Raw genomic sequence first — 15835 nt, forward strand, 5'->3', positions numbered from 1 at the left:
AGAAGAAGCAGCAGCAGAATAGGAGGTAGCGATGGGGGAATGGAAAGAAGTTAGAGACAGAGAAGGAGGAAGGGAGTGGGAGGATGGGGACTCTATTACCCAGAGCTGCCCAGGAAGGCCTCCTTGAACAGATGCCTGAAGGTAGCGAGGGAGTGAGCCATGCAAAGATCCAGAATTACGGGCGTGTGAAGCCTGAAGCAGAACCAGTGTAGCCAAAGCAGAGTGAGGAGAGAACGGTAGGAAATATCATGGCGGGGGCTAGATCCTGTTGGACTGTGTAGATTTTACTGAGGCATTTTCATTTCTCCCTCTGTTTGTTTCTTCTGCTGTGTTGTGTTGTATTTTTTTAATGACGCGAAGCTGTTGGAGTGTGTCTGAGCTGGAGAGTGATAGCTCATCTTTTTAGCTGCCAGGGCTTTTTCAATGGCACATTTTATTAGCACTTCTTCCAGACTGGGCTCTCTGTAAATTTTGTATGTTGCTTGAGGCGATCCTGGACACCCACAGCCCAGCTTCCCATCTCATGCAGGTAAGAACTTCCCTCAAAAGGGGCCATTCATTAGACTTTCCAATGAGGGTTCAAAAAGTTATGGGGGAGGGGGGCATTTACAATGATGGTGTGGCTAGAAGAGGAGTGAGGGACCCCATGTATCCCTGTCGCCATGACAATGGGAAATCAGGGTGTGACTGCCGGAGAGTAGTTTTCACGTATGTTTGTATTAACAGGGCTTCCTCCAGGACCCTTTACCTCAGTGAGTAGCAAGCCTGCTCTCCTGTCCACATCCAGGATATATTGGTGCTTTCTCATCCTGCATGCACACTGTAGCTGGGAGTGGTGTAACAGGCCAGGTCCATTAAATGGAATAACAATAGCTACTGTTACTGAGCTCCTATCAAGTGCTAGTCACTGTGTACTTAAATATATTATCTCTAATTTTCACAACCATTCCCTAAGATATTATCTCTATTTGATAGATGAGGGACCTGAAGTAGAAGCAGAAGGCAGAACTCACCCAAGTTCACACAGAAGTGGCAATGCCAGGGTTTGAGCCCAGAATTGCCCAACTCTGAAACTTCAACTCTTTGCCTTCTACCATGCTGCCTCCAAATAGGTCAAATGACTAGAAAAAGAAGATTTACGTTCAGAATTGTCATTGTAGGTTGTTTCCACCAGTTTATTTTATGTAAAACTCCAAATGGGTCAAATTTCATAATAATGAAATTCAAGAGAACTTCTGTGCCATTTTGTTATAGGGCAGCTGCCTTGGAATTTGTGTCATAACTTATTATGTTGGCTATTTTTGAAATAAGTAGACCTCAATTGAAAATGGGAGGATTTATCATATATAATTTTTAAATAAATAAATAATTTCATTTAATGAATTTCTTAGGGCCTGAAATTGCTTTACTCCACATAAATTTCATTAAAACACAGACCTATAGCTAAAGCAGAGAATAGAGTATAATTTGAGTGTTATTTACAATTAAGGATACTATTTTTCTGCCAACAGACTCTGGCTCAGGACTGCCTCACTTCTCCACCCACGGTTTTGTCAATTCCATGAAATATTTTTTCCACTCCTTTTTTAAAATTTTATTTTATATTGGAGTATAGTTGATTAATGTTGTTGTGTTAGTTTCAGGTGTACAACAAAGTGATTCAGTTATACATATATTTGTATATGTATATGTATTCTTTTTCAAATTCTTTTCCATTTAGGTTATTACAGAATATTGAGCAGAGTTCCCTGTGCTAAACAGTAGGTCCTTGTTGTTTATCCATTTTAAATATAGCAGTGAGTACAAGTCAATCCTAAACTCCCAAGCTATCCCTGCCCCTCCACCCTTCCCACTGGTAACCATAAATTCGTTCTCTAAGTCTGTGAGTCTGTTTCTGTTTTGTAAATAAGTTCATTTGTATCTTGTTTTTTAGATTTTGCATATAAGCGATATCATATGATATTTGTCTTTCTTTGTCTGACTTACTTCACTTACTATGATAATCTCCAGGCCCATCCATGTTGCTGCAAATGACATTATTTCATTCTTTTCAATGGCTGAGTACTATTCCACTGTGTATACACCACATCTCTTTATCCATTCCTCTGTTGATGGACACTTAGGTTGCCTCCATGCCTTGGCTATTGTAAACAGCGCTGCAGTGAACATTGGGGTGCATGTATCCTTTTAACATTGTGCTTCTCAGAGCATAACTCTATCTATCTCTCTCTTCTCTGTCTATCAGTCTGTCTCTCTCTCTCTCTCTCTCACACACACACACACACACACACGTCTTCTACAGAGAAATTAACTCTCCATGGAAGATTTTTGGGGCAGAATAGGATGCATTTTTCTCAGACTAACAAAACAGACGGAGGCCAATTACCAGGTTCTGGATCTGGTGTCTCACTAAGTTCTTCATGTAGATAAATGCTGGGAAAATATTCTCCAGGTAAAGATTTTGCCTCAGTGGCTATAGACTTTGACCCTCACTAAACTAGTCCTCACACACCAGTGAGCACTGGGTGACAGAACTAGAATATTCAACTAGAAGAACTAAAAAATTACAGTAGAAGGAACCTTGAAAATAACCTCATTCAACCTCCACGACAAATAGAAGAAGAAACTAAGGTCTTGTATAAAGGGTTAGAGGGTGAAATGAGACTGGAACTCAGGTCTTCTTACCTTGAGGAAACTTCCTCAACACACCATATTTTCTTTCTCCATGTTTTCTTTTTGTTGAATTCTCCTGAAACTACTTATTCTTGTAAAAACCTGAATTAGGAAGAACACATCTATATGAAAATCATTGTCCTCTATACCAATACCCTGTGATTTCCCTGGATGGAGTTCATTTCTCTTTTCCCATCTTCCCAACTCAGTGATTGTAACTTTTTTCCTCTGAAATGCTGCAATGCCTGTGAACACTCACCTGTAGGGATTTCAGAATTCAGAACAAATCCTTGTTGAACAGGAAAAGAGATCAAGGGAACATTGCCTCTTCATGTGTAGAAATTTTATGGCATTTCTCCCAAGTGTGTAATATGTGTGTGGTTGTATTTTATGAAACTTTTATGAGAGCACTTCATTTCAGTTCTCCTGTTCCTTTTATGGTGGGCCTGATCCTAATATTTTTCTGTAACTGAAATTTTATTTTTAAATATTAAATTGTGATTATGAGAAAAGGTTCGTTATTCCAATGCACTCATGTACACGTAACTTCTTCTGACTTATGGGGAAGCAAGTCCCACATCAGAGCTTCAGCCCTGGGCCCATAATTTGCAAGCATCAAATGGAGCCTCACATGGCAATGGAAATTATAGTACGCAGGGATCTGCAGTATAATCGCCCAGTTACAAGGAAGGTAAAGAGGAGAGGAAATGACCCTAATGGGCCACAGAATATACACAAGAGGATGCTCAGAGGCCTATAGGGCAGAGTTCACCACGATTCGAAAGATATGCTTGCTTTCCTCTGAAAATGTGCTCTCCTTGGTAGACAAAGATGTTGTTGGCTCCGTCTTGGAGAAACTTGATCTTCAGCTTTTTGGGTAGCGATGGATTGGACTGAATTATTTATATTCTCTCATCTGAACTGTGAAATGGCCAACTAGGAGTTGGGATCATTTTAGAAGCTGAACTTCAATGAATGAGTAGGTTGAAATATGGAAACATGGGAAGTGAGAGAGAAGAGCGCTCCAAGAGGAGGAAAACGAGTGAGCAAAGGTGTGGAGACAGAAAGACCTACTTAAAAAGAAGCACAGTCCCCTTGGGCTAAAGTGTGGGAGGACACATTTCTGGCACACAGCCATTTGAACTGAGGCCCCCATTACCCAATGGAGCTTAGAGCCTGGGCCTCTGGACCCTGATGAACAAGTTCATCTGAGGGGAAAGTTTTCTCTGATCCACTAAACATCTGTCCCTGGGCCAAGATTCCAGAAAGCCCTCTCTGTGAAGTAGGAAAGAGACTGGAACTCTTCCATTTTGATTCCTAGAATTTCTCCAATTGGCAGCAATCACAATTTCTTCTAGGATGTTACCTAATAGAATATTGAACAGAGGTGACTCTTCCTCAAATCACTTGGAAATGGGCAAAGGATAACCCAATATTTCTTATAAGAAATATTTGTTAATTAAGTTCTTTAAATTCTTTTTTTAAATTATTCAACAAACAATTATTGAACACCTACTGAATATGGAGATAGAAAAATAAAATGACACACTCCCTTCTTGGAAGTATTGAAGATGACAATCAGATATACAATTTTAGGGAACTATGGAAAAATAAATGCTAGAGGAATGTGAATGAATCATGGGAGCCAGAGGAAGAGTGCTCACCCCACCTAGGTGGACGTAGGTGTGGAGGTCAGTGATGGGAACACCCACACTGAGTCATATGAGTAAACAGGATTTGACCAAGCAAATGGGGGCTGGAGTGAGAAAGAAACATGGGTGGGAGGGAGAAGATATTCCAGGCAGGAGGGATGGCAGCAAACTAGCAGAGGCAGGAAAGAGCGTGGTGTGGGTGGTGAGCATCAGACAGACAGAAGTTGCTGGAACGTAAAGCACTAAGTAGGATATAGTGTTTCCTATGACTGCTGTGACCCACTGCCACAAACACAGTGGCTTAAAACAACATAAATTTGTTCTCTTTACAGCTTTGGAGGTCAGAAATCCAAATTCAGTTTCACAGGGCTAATGTCTAGGTGTCGGCAGGGCTGATCCCTTCTGGAAGCTCTAGGAGAGAACCTGCTTCCTTGTCCTTTTCATCGTCTGCTGTCTGTCTGCATCCCTTGGCTTTTGGCTCCTTCTTTGTCCATCTTCAAAGTGAATGACTCCAGTCTCTGCTTCTGTCATCATATCGCCCTTTCCTGTGATTCTGCCTGTCCTCTCTTTCCTTTACTTCCTCGTTGACCTTCTTGTTTCCCTCTCATAAGGACCACTCTAAGTAGATCAGATCCACCCAGGTAATTTTAGGATAATCTCCCCATCCCAAGATTTAATTTAATCACAGCTGCAAAGTCCCTTTTTATAAGACAATATGGACAGGTTCCAGGGATTAGGATGTGAACATATTTGGGAGGCTATGATTCAGTCTGTCACATAGGGAAAAGCAGGAAATGAGTTTTAGGAAGCAAAAGGGAATCCAGAAAATGAGGGTGTTGTAAGCCACGGTAGGAGCTTGACTATAATCCTGTAGTCAGTGGGGAGCCACTGAAGGGTCATAAGCAGGGGAGAAATAGCACAGTAGAAGCTGGACTGAGGGGGAACTCGCTGGAAGCAGAGAAACCACCTGGGAAGCTCCTGTGAGAGTTGATAAGAAACACTGCTTATGCCTAAATATTAGACAAAGTGCTTCCCCATCCCCACATAAACCTATGGAGAAGATACACAAACCTTATATGTGAATTTTTGTAAATCCTTATTAGGGAGTTCTTTCAATTACCTTAGTTGGAACAACAAACCGGTACTTGATGATATGATTAATGATCAAACTGGGACACTTTTGAGACGGTCCTATTGATAACTACACAGGGACAACATGCTAAACCAGGACTGCCCCCGGCCAACTGGGCATATGGTCGCCCTATGTTTGGAGAAGGCACACTGGCCTGAAATGGCTTGAATCAGTGCTGGTTTGAGGTGTTAGAGAGGCCTCCTGACTGATTCAGTCAAAAAAAAAGGCAAAGGCAATTAATCGAACTGCAGTAATTTTTCCTGGGATTATGACCTCACAATACAAGTGTTGCACGGTGTTATAAACAAGCGTTTGAAAGATTACTTTTAAATGAATATATTAAGTGATTACATAGTGAGGATTACAATACACAGTTGAAAAAACCCCAGCTGTCTGATGGGTTCTTGTGACTTTAGGAACTGTTTCCAGAGACAGAATGACATTTGGATTCTAAAAATGCTGTGTCTCAAACAACACAGAATTTACCATGATTTGCTCTAGAAAACCATCTTAATTCTATGCTCCAGTGAGGAAAGAAACCCTGGTGTCAAAATTGCACATGAGGAGTTTGAATAAAATTCTTTCAGGGGCTTCCCTGGTGGCGCAGTGGTTGAGAGTCCGCCTGCCGATGCAGGGGACGTGGGTTCATGCCCCGGTCCAGGAGGATCCCACATGCCGCGGAGCGGCTGGGCCTGTGAGCCACGGACGTTGAGCCTGCGCATCCGGAGCCTGTGCTCCGCAACGGGAGAGGCCACGACAGTGAGAGGCCCGCGTACCACAAAAAAAAAAAAGAAAGAAAGAAAGAAATGAATCTGCCAGTACCTCGATCTCAGACTTCCCAACCTCCAGAACCCTGAGAAATAAGTGCTGTTGTTTTTTTATGGCAGCCAGGGCAGACTAAGACAATTATACCTCAGGAATTGTTTGACTAGAGGGATTGTCATCCTGCCTTTTCAGTGTATTGGGGCATCTCGGTTGCTAAAGAATGGGGACAGGAGCTTGGGGTTACCAGGAGCAGCTATGGGTCTACATCCCATACTCACACTTCACCATCTGTGAGACTCACTGTGATCAGAGGTGAGCATCACGATCCCCCCCCAACCCCTTCTTGCTACCCAGAGTTAGGGAAGAGCCTGCTTCTTGCCCTTGCTGGCTGGTCAGAAACGTATGAGTTCCAAGACCTTGTTACGGAATGACGCTTCCTGAGCACTGCCCTGAGGTCGCTGGCCCTCCAGCCAGGCACAAGCATCCTCTCTTTCCACAAACATCTGTTCTGTTGGGCCTCCAAGTGGGAGGGTGGGCGCTTGGTGGCTGCCTGGCTCAGAAAGTGCCCATTATGAGCAGTGGATCATCTTGCATTCCATTAAGCATGTGATTACAGCCAGATGCTGTGGTGATGGGCATACAACAACTCCCTATAATAACCATAATTACGATCCTGGTGTTTCTTTAGCTCAACATACTCTGAACTTCTTAAGTCAGAAGAAATTTGAAAGAATTGCTTATTAGAGGCTGCAATCAAATGGAGAAGGAGAACTTGCTTTATAAAGGGGGAAAATTCCTCCCTGACATTTTGGCTTATGCACAGCTTTGCCCTGACAGTGGCGTGGTTCTGGAGTCCAGAATGAGCACGGCTCTGGCTCCACACGCCTCCTCTTACTTCTCTGCTTCCCTGTGCTTTGCTCTGCCTGGTTCCTTCTCAGCTGCTTCTCCTGGCTGGAAAGAAAAACAAGCACCTGCCTGCCCATCAGCTCCCATGCCCCCCACCGTGGGAGTTTGCCAAGTGGGGCACCTCCCCTGCCCACTCGAGTGAAGATCTTGGAATACCCAGGGAGAGGGGGTCGTTTGACGTTGAAATTGGCTGTGTGCTGTGATGACTAACAGCCACCTGGGCTTGCCCTTCTTGTGGATCCATCTGTTTGTGGAACACAGAGCTGTTTAGGGGATATTTGTGCACACACGAAGTCTTTACTTGTAGGAGCACATTTAAAGGAGCTGGAAACCCAGTCTGTGAAGAAATATGTTGCCTTCGTTTCCTAGGGTTGCCGTAACAAAATACCGCACACTGGGTGGCTTCGGTAAGGCACTTATTGTCTCACAGTTCTGAAGGCTAGAAGCCAGAGATCAAGGTTTCTGCAGGAGTGGTTCCTTCCAAGGGCTGTGAGGGAGGGATCTGCTCCAGGCCGCCTTCCTTGGCTTGTAGATGAATGTCTTCTCCCTGGATTATCTTCACATTGTTTTCCCTCTCTGCGTGTCTTTCTCTTCACATGTATTTTTTTTTAAGGACACCAGTCAGATTGGATTAGGGGCTCACCCTTCTCCAATATTTTAACTCCAACCATTTTAACTAATTACATCTGCAACAACACCATCTCCAAGTAAGGTCACATTCTGAGGTACCGGAGGTCACATTGTGAGAACATCAACATACGAATTTGGGGGAGGACATAAAGTCAACCTATAACATGCGTTGTGAGCCTACCATGTGCCCGGCACTGTGCTGAATTCAGGGGATGCACCTGAACAAGAAGGCAGTTTCTACCCTCCCAGAGCTTGACAGGAATACAGAGAGTAAAGGGGAAAATTACACAATAAAGTGATCAATAGATAAAGTGATCAACACTGCAACAGGGCCCTAGGAGGGGCTGTGGGAAATCACAGGAGGAGCTCCAACCTAGCTTAGGAGCCTGGGGAAGGCAGCCCCCGAGGAGGTGAGGCTGAGGCTGAGGTCTGGAGGATGATAGGAGCTCACCAGGGAAAGGTGGGGCAGAGTGGAGAGATATGCCAGGTGGATGTGACTAGAAGAGCCGAGGTCCAGAGGGGAGAAGGACTGTGGCCTACAGCAAGAACTAAAAGAAATTCCGCAGGGTTGAAGTATAGCGTGTGAGGGTGTTTCCTGGGGGTTAAAGAGACGAGGACGAAGACAATGGTGGAAGGAAAATGATGCGGGGCCTTGTAAGCCCCCTGAGGATACTTGCATATAGACCTGAGGGAACTTGGGAGCCACTGAGGAATGCCATTTAGGAAACGACACAATCAGACTTGAGATTTAGAAACACCCCACTGGCTGCTGTCTGGCGAGGGCGGGAACAGGAAAGAAGACCACGTAGAGGGACGTTTCTGTGGTCCAGGAGAGAGGTGACTGTAGCTTGAACGAGGACGGTGGCAGGAGATGGAGGTTTTGATGCCCACTTGTCTTTCACATCCCAGCCCAGGCTCCTGGGACCTCACAGGGCCTCCGCCCTCTCCCACCTGCCACTTCACTTGTTTGTGTGAAGGCTTGATACCAATCTCTCTTCTATCATTTTATTTTTCAAATACTCATATGGTATTTACCATGTGCCAGGCACTGAGTGCATTAGAAATTATCATTCATGTAGGTGTCAAAAAGTAACCATGAAGCAGATGCTATTATTATCCCCATTTTACATACGGAGACAAAAAGACCTTGTCAAAGGTCACAGAGCTAATGGTGGTAGCACCAGCCCGTGACCTCTGGCTTCAGAGTCCACACTCTTTTTTTTTTTTTTAAGCAATGGAAATGGCTTTTTTTTTTTTTTTTAAAGAAGATGTTGGGGATAGGAGTTTTATTTATTTTTGCTGTGTTGCGTCTTTGTTTCTGTGCGAGGGCTTTCTCTAGTTGTGGCAAGCGGGGGCCACTCTTCATCATGGTGCGCGGGCCTCTCACTATTGCGGCTTCTCTTGCTGCGGAGCACAGGCTCCAGATGCGCAGGCTCAGTAGTTGTGGCGCACGGGCCTAGTTGCTCCGCGGCATGTGGCATCCTCCCAGACCAGGGCTCGAACCCGTGTCCCCTGCATTAGCAGGCAGATTCTCAACCACTGCGCCACCAGAGAAGCCCCAGAGTCTACAATCTTAACCATGACCCTACCCTCCATCCTACAAGCAGGCGCCACTTCATCATCCCACCCAGCAGAGCGCTAGGCGTGCGACAGGCCCTTAATAAACACTTGTTGAATGAATGTTGGCGATGATCAGATGTGTAGGGTGGGCGACAGAGGTTGGGGGGCAGGTGTCAAAGGTGACTTCCGGGACTTTCAGCTTGGGTGGGAGGTGAGGCGATTCACTGAGCTGAGGATCATGAAGGCGGAAGCTGTTACAGGGGCTGTGGAGGGAAAGCGACCGGGACATCCTGATGGGACGTGGCGCTTCTTACACCCCGGGCATCTGGAGCCTTGGGGCCCCCCTCCATAGTTTCGTATCACTGCTGCCTTGGTGAGAATAACATCAATCTGAAACTTTTTCGGCCTTACCCCATAACAGCTGAATAACAGCTATTCGCTTTGGACTCTAGGCATTTTTATGAGATCTTAGTTCCAGGGCTTGAGGTTTGGCAAAAAGAGCATATTATTCACACACAAAACAACTACATTAAAATAGCATTAAGAGTCTGGTTTACACTGACAAAACCTAGGGAATTCAGAATTATGGGGAAAAGCCTGTCCTGAGTTCACCCTCACCACTAGGCTGGTGCTGCTCCTTCTGCATTGAGGGTGGAGAGAAAGGCCCCCTCTGGGCAGAAGGAGCCACACTGGGGAAATACGAGGCAGCCCAGGGGAGGGGGGACGGAGGTGGAGGAAGGGCCATTACAGCGAGGGCTATGGACCCGGGGCCAGGCCCGCTCCCTGGAGCCTGTATGGTGATGCAGGCATGAAGCATCGGCCCTGGAGGTCACAGCCCAATCCCGGGGCCAGGAAAACATGTCAGCACCAGCCTCTGGCTCCTCTGGGCTGGAGGCCTCCTTCAATGAGACATTCACATCTTTGCCCCGTGGGGAAGAAGCCTTAGATTTCCATCCCTCTACTGAACTTGGACACAGGAGAACTCACAGGCAGATACATTGCTTCCCCACCTAATTCTCATCTTTTGAAGGAAGTGAGGAGAAAGAAGCTCAATAATGGGTGAACAAAAAGTGTTGGCTGTGTTTCCACACGGAGGCGTGGCTGGTTATAGCACTGGGAGACCACTCTGTTAAGGAAGTTTGAGAATTTAAATAATCTTGATTTGGGGTTGCATTGAGAGTTGGGGAGAGAAGTGAGGAAAAGAAATTCCCTCCTCTTGGCCAAAAAAGACCTTTCTCTATCTGAGAGGAGGTGGAGCCATCTGTCACTCACTTACTTGCTTGCTTTATTTATTTCTCTCTCTATATATATATCCGTCCAGGTTTATTGAGGTATAATTGACAAACAAAACTGTAAGGTATTTAAAGTGTACAACATGATGATTTTCCGTATATATTCACTGTGAAAAGATTTCCCCTGTGGAGTTAGTTACCACGTTCATCGCCTCACAGTTATCTTTTGTGTGTGCGTGAGAACATTTTAGTTCTACTCTCTTGGCAAATTTCAATTATATGATATAGTGTTATCAATTATAGTCACCATGTTATACATTAGGTCCTCAGACCTTATTCATCTTATAACTGACAGTTTGTATAACTGGTTCTTCGGATGTACTTTGGGAAGAAATTTCTGTAATTCTAGAATTCATCAGGGCATTTTGGGTAAGAACGTCCCCCAAGCTTTTGAAAATAAAGTGTGATCCAAGAGCTCGAAAATGAGTCAGGTTGGTTGTAAATATGGTGAGAGTTACCTCATCCAACCAATTTTAAAATGACAAAATGCAGTCCTTGGAGAAGCTGCCATGGTCTAGCCTAAAGTGACGGGTGGCAGGGATAGTGAGACACCCCTCCATATACAAGAACCCCAAAGGGATTTTGTAAAATAAAAATAAAATGTGATGTTAATTCCACCAAGCTATTGCCCTCTTCCAATAGCTTTTGAATTTCATTAAACTGTTCATCCTCCCAATTTCTCAGTGATTAATAAATCTCTTTTCTCTGCCCTACAATTACTAGTCACCAGAATAATAACCAAATGGATGGGCTCATTTAACCCTTATAGTAATCCTATGAGGTAGCTACTCTTGTTATCCCCACTGATAACGTAACGATGTTATTTATCACTGTGATCTGTAATGATGTTAGGGTATTGACCAAGGTCACACGTATGTGGTGGAGCTGGTAATTGGAACCCCACGTTCCAAGTAAGCTGGCACTTAGCCATCCATCCCCCACCCCACAGACCTGAGTTGCCTGTTAAAACTAGCTGGGAGACATCCAGAGCCATAGAGCTCATGACTCTTCCAGAAGTTCTCATCTTAGCTTGAGAAACCCTGTTCTCTATTAACCAAATGAGGGATAGAAAAAGCAATTGTGCTCATTTCTAAATTGTTCAGAGTGACTTTAAAAATCATGTCTTCTTGGGGGCTTCCCTGGTGGCGCAGTGGTTGAGAATCTGCCTGCCAATGCAGGGGACACGGGTTCGAGCCCTGGTCTGGGAAGATCCCACATGCCACGGATCAACTGGACCCGTGAGCCACAACTACTGAGCCTGCGCGTGTGGAGCCTGTGCTCCACAACAAAAGAGGCCGCAACAGTGAGAGGCCTGCGCACCGCGATGAAGAGTGGACCCCACTCGCCGCAACTAGAGAAAGTCCTCGCACAGAAACGAAGACCCAACACAGCCAAAGATAAATAAATAAATAAATAAAATGTGACACCTTTATGAAAAAACAAATAAAAATCATGTCTTCTTGAAAGCACATCGAAGGCCCATTTCATTTACCTCTCTTCTCAAATGGGAAAACGGAGAGGGTTTTATGCTACCAGCTCAAAAGCTGAGCTGGGGATAAAGTGCAGGAAGGCTCAGGCCTTAGCAAATGACCTGGCATCGGGACTTCCCTGGTGGTGCAGTGGGTAAGACTCCACACTCCCTATTTATGGGGCCCGGGTTCGATCCCTGGTCGGGGAACTAGATTCCGCATGCATGCCACAACCAAGAAGCCCACGTGCCGCAACTAAAAGATCCCACATGCCGCCACTAAGATCCGGCACAGCCTAAATAAATAAATAAACATTTTTTTTTTAAAAAAAAAGGAAAGAAAAAGAAAATGACCTGACATCACTTTTCCAATACACTATAAAATGTTAATAATTCTGAGTAATGTGACTGAAAATGCATTAAAGTACAGGACAGCAGGAGGTTGAGAGAAAGTCATTTTTTGTGCCCCTCCTGACCTGTCATTTAGCAAAGCAGGGACAACTTTGGCTCTGTCATGGAGTGCGGCTATTAAGATGTCACTGCCGTGATTCTGTGACACTCCATCAGAGGACACTGGTGGTACCTCTCTCTTTTCTGTTTGGAAGAAAGAGACAGAAGGGGTTGTTCAAATACTGGCTGCAGATGGGGTGTGGAGAGAGTATAAACATGGGCTAGAACAAGTTCAGAGAGACGCACAGGACATGGTAACATCAGTAGAACCAGGCCTGTCAAAGCCAGTGACAGACAGCGCATGGAAGATTTCTTGTGGAGCTCTAGATAATTCTGTTCTGGCTAGAATTTTTAGTTAACAGTCCAGAAGGGCCTGTTAACTGTGACTTAACTTTAAGTTTCAATGAAAAGTACAAGTAGTTGACATGTTTCTTGGTAACACCTTTTTTTTTTTTTTTTTGCGGTACGCGGGCCTCTCACCGTTGTGGCCTCTCCCGTTGCGGAGCACAGGCTCTGGAGGCGCAGGCTCAGTGGCCGTGGCTCACGGGCCCAACCGCTCCGCGGCATGTGGGATCTTCCCAGACCGGGGCACGAACCCGTGTCCCCTGCATCGGCAGGCGAACTCTCAACCGCTGCGCCACCAGGGAAGCCCGGTAACACCTTTTGATAAAGGATGCATTTGTCTCTAGTTTTGTACTAAAAGTCTTTAGTTGGGACTCTCTTGAGTTAAAACTCCTCTCTGGAGGTTGAATTTTGAGCCTTTTCCACCCTCCCCATCACACGAGCCTGCTCCTAGCACGCATACACACATGTGCACAGCCCCGCCAATCCTGGGTGAGGGCTCACTCGACTGGGATGTGAGCTGCAGGCCTGCGCCCAGTATATCTCCACCAGACTGAAGCTGTGAGGCCCCAGTGGGACCAACGCAGGAGGTCGGAGCCAGTTTTGCTCCCTACCTCCCAGGAAATATCTCTTTTTAATCATGCCCATGGGTTGTTTTCTACTTGAGCTGTGAGGACTCAGTGAGAAGAAAATGGTAGAAGAAAGAAATGCTTGGGTATCAGAAACAGGGGTGTGGAGAAATGAAAACGAAGTATAGGGTTTCACTGACCCTTTCTCTTTCCCCTTTGCTGCCTTTTTGTAGTTCAAAATCCCACAGGTGTGAACATGGTAAAATATGTATCCTTGTTTTATCACATCATTAAATAACACCTCACTCTGAGACAGGTTGAGTTATGAAACCTGAAGGTGCAGAAAGTCAGGTCGAGGATGGGGGGACACACCTGCTCTATGAAGTCTCCGGGTTCATCCCCCGGCACTTGGCCTCCTGGTGAAGGACGAGGCCGTCACCGCATGGCCAGCTAGAGTCTCCTGGAGGTGACGAAACCCACGCAAACATTTCGATTCCACGGAAACCACAGGAAGGCGGGCTGGTCTCTGAGCCTGGGAGAGAGAACGGAGCAGCAGGGTTGGTTCGGCCCTACAACCGCCTTCCTGTGTTGTCACTTCACACACCCCGCCGAGGTTTTGTCTTTGGAAACACTGAAGACGAAGTGTCTGCGGCTCCTGTAAAAGCTGTTTGACTAGGGTCGGTTGGCTTTACTGCTGCCCAGAGGCAGGAGGATGGACAAGGTGAGTGACCTCATTATTTGCTGGCTCTGCTGCAGTGCTGGATGGCTTCACAGGGTCTGTCCTGGGCTGGGAGGTCGGCAGAGACCCCCGAAATCCTGCAACCTGTGATTCACAGGAGTAAGTGCCCTTCCTCACGTCCTGCTGTCAAGGACCATGGACACGTTGTCATTACTGGAAAGGTTGAGACCATTCTGACTGGCTACAGTCACATTGGGTGTCTTTAAATTTTAGTCGGTAGACAAACAAGCCTTTGTTGTTTCTTTCAGGCAACAAACTACCTTTCTGAAGATGATAGCAGGCTCATTTAATAGAAGACCCAGGTGGCTTCTGATATCAGTTAACAGCATTAAAAAATTTTTGCAAAGGGGGAAAAAAATCACAATTTTTTACTTTCAAGTAACTGAAAATATGATTACAAAGTACCCTTGCCTGTCCTCTCCCTGCTACCTCTACATCAAAGGATAAAGTTACTTTTCTAGAAAAGGACATCAGCATGTGCAAATTCACACATAGGATGCCTGTGAACGTGCCAGCACCCAAATGTGCTGAGGAGTGAGAACGGAGGTGGAGGGACAGGCTGATGGGAAGGGCTTCCTCAGGGCAGGAGCTGCAAATCGGCTTTAGAGGAGACAGGAGAGCACGGCCAGCAGAGCGAGCGATTTCCAAGGGGACAGGGGTGGGAGGAAGCAAATGGATGCAGAAAAGTCTCTGGGATAAGAGAATTGTACTTTTTCGTTTGTCCAAAAGCAAGTGATGTACGTCCAGTGGGAAATGCAGATTTATGACATGGTTGGGACAATCATTCAGAAGAAATTTTATTTTCCTAGTTTAGTTTGTTGTTGTCGTTCTGACTCTCAAAACATGACTCTCACTTTGCAGCCAGTGCACGTGTGGTCACTGAGTCCACACATATGGAGTCAGCCACTCCTCCGTGCCAGGCCCGTTTCTCGGGGCTGCCCGGGGGGTCTTGAAAAACACCGGCAATGTCCCTGCTGCTGTTGAGCTCGCTCTCTTGCCTGGGAGACGGGCAGATGGCAAGTGGATAAACAGAGATCAAGGCTCAGTGAGAAGAAAAATAAAACGCTCATGTGATAAGTGATGGGAGAGGGAGTAGCATTTGATAGGGTAGTTGGGAAAGACCTCTCGGAGGTTGGGACATTTGGTCAGGGAACTGAATAAATGTCAAGAAGCAGCAGCCAGTCTTGCAGAGTGAAACGTGCGTTCCAGGCAGACAGAACAGAGAGTGCGACAGCCCTGAGGAAATGAGATTGGTGCTCTAGGAACAGAAAGAAAGCCAGGGCGGCTGAGAAGGAGAGGGACTGGGCAGGACAGTGATAGGAGAGGAGGTGGGAGGTATGGGCCAGATCAGAGGGGCCTTGGAACTCAAGCAAGGAATTTGACTTTATTGTTATAGGTAATAGGAAAGCAAGGCAGTGATTTGATTTAGGTAGAGTAGGATTATAATTCAACATGTAAATACAGTGTATGAATTAGACCCTAGCAGGCAATCCCAGAAGCTCTCAGAGCACTGGGGACATGGGTGAATGGATGACTAACCAGGGATCAGAGGTGTCCTTGGAGTCTATAAAATGGACAGATCCACACAGGATTTTTTTTTTTGGACCTTATAAGAGACTCTAGTACCTTACACAGATACATTTTCACAAGTATACGT

At 45.6% G+C, this 15835-nt stretch overlaps 1 long non-coding RNA gene across 1 annotated transcript; it reads right to left on the minus strand.

Moving 5' to 3' along the window:
* Positions 1-1991: 1991 nt before the first annotated feature.
* LOC308626089 lies at positions 1992-14051 on the minus strand. The gene is made up of 3 exons (XR_014017198.1): positions 13812-14051; positions 2686-2775; positions 1992-2156 (listed from the first exon to the last, which is right to left on the minus strand). It is a non-coding gene; the product is annotated as an uncharacterized lncRNA (long non-coding RNA).
* Positions 14052-15835: the final 1784 nt, after the last annotated feature.

The sequence above is a fragment of the Mesoplodon bidens genome (genome assembly GCF_964165515.1).
Source record: "Mesoplodon bidens genome assembly, chromosome: 12".
Lineage (NCBI taxonomy): Eukaryota > Metazoa > Chordata > Mammalia > Artiodactyla > Ziphiidae > Mesoplodon > Mesoplodon bidens.